The sequence below is a fragment of the Dermochelys coriacea genome, chromosome 13 (genome assembly GCF_009764565.3).
Source record: "Dermochelys coriacea isolate rDerCor1 chromosome 13, rDerCor1.pri.v4, whole genome shotgun sequence".
Lineage (NCBI taxonomy): Eukaryota > Metazoa > Chordata > Testudines > Dermochelyidae > Dermochelys > Dermochelys coriacea.
In genome coordinates, this window is record NC_050080.1 from 33,469,451 (window position 1) to 33,471,170 (window position 1,720).

Sequence of the window (1,720 nt, forward strand, 5' to 3'; positions counted from 1 at the left end):
ACCCTGGGTCTGTGTTGGAGCAGACTAGTGTGTCTGGCTCAGCAAGACAGGGTGCTGGAGTCCCAAGCTTGCAGGGAAAGCAGGGCAGAAGTAGTCTTGTCACATCAGTTGGCAGCCCCAAGGGGGTTTCTGGGATCCAACCCATCACAGGGGCTGCTGGGAGTCAAGACTTCTAGGTTGTATTAAATGACTCTTGAAGCGGAATGAGCTGAACGGTAAAGGTGGGGGGGCAGGAGTCAGTCTTTCTTAATTCTATTGGGGAGAGGGTCTAGTGGTTGAGCGGAGACTGGTAACCCAAGGGCGGATGAGTTTTATTCTTATTTCTGCTAGTAATGTATTGTTTGACATTAGGACAATATTTATGCCTAATTTCCCCCATGCAGACACTAGCGGTAATGATACTTACCCACAGCAATAAAGAGCTTTGATATCTGCAGATGAATGTTTTTATATCCATGGAAATCATTGTTATTAAATATGGAGGTCAATCACTAGGCAAGTTTGAGAGCTGCATACACCATTACAGTTAAATTAAATATTAATTATATAATGTTAATGGCAGGCAGTATGTGGCCTTGAACATATACATTGGACATGACAGTGGAATCTGCTTGGCACAACGAGTGGTCAAGGACAACAGTCAGTAATCACTCTTTTGTCACTGACCCAACCATCTATCCACCAGGTTTTGATCTACGAAGGCACCTATGGTCATCTCTGAACCGGTTTTGAACAGGACATGACAACTGTGTGGCCAATCTCTTTAATTATGGTCAACTTCAGACTATGTCACATATCTTTCTCTAATGTCCACTGACTTATTTCAAACGGCAGTTTCTCTACCTGATTGATGATTGCTGGGCACGTTTTGCATACGCCAATGAACATATACTCTTAACTACAGCCTTGAAACTGGATGAAGCTTGGATTTTTCATAAGAGGCTAAAGAATGTTGTTGCCAAACTCATCCATTTCATCCTCACCCATAACAATTTTATATTCAACATTTGTCCAAACCAGGTGAACAGCCTTTGGTACTAGGATGGTACAATATGCCACCCTCTTCATAAACCATGTTGAATAAAAATTTCTGGAGAAGTGCACCACAAAACCAATGATATAACTGAGATATGTTGATATTTTTATCCTCTGGACAGATGGCTCAAACTTCCTCATAGATTCCAGCACAACTTCAACAACCACCACCTGTCCCTTAAAATGTGGTTTCAGAGTAGCAGCCGTGTTAGTCTGTATTCGCAAAAAGAAAAGGAGTACTTGTGGCACCTTAGAGACTAACAAATTTATTAGAGCATAAGCTTTCGTGAGCTACAGCTCACTTCATCGGATGCATTTGGTGGAAAAACAGAGGAGAGATTATATACACACACACAGAGAACATGAAACAATGGGTTTATCATACACATTGTAAGGAGAGTGATCACTTAAGATAAGCCATCACCAACAGCAGGGGGGGGAAAGGAGGAAAACCTTCCATGGTGACAAGCAGGTAGGCTAATTCCAGCAGTTAACAAGAATATCAGAGGAACAGTGGGGGGTGGGGTGGGGGGGGGAGAAATACCATGGGGAAATAGTTTTACTTTGTGTAATGACTCATCCATTCCCAGTCTCTATTCAAGCCTAAGTTAATTGTATCCAGTTTGCAAATTAATTCCAATTCAGCAGTCTCTCCTTGGAGTCTGTTTTGAAGCTTTTTTGTTGA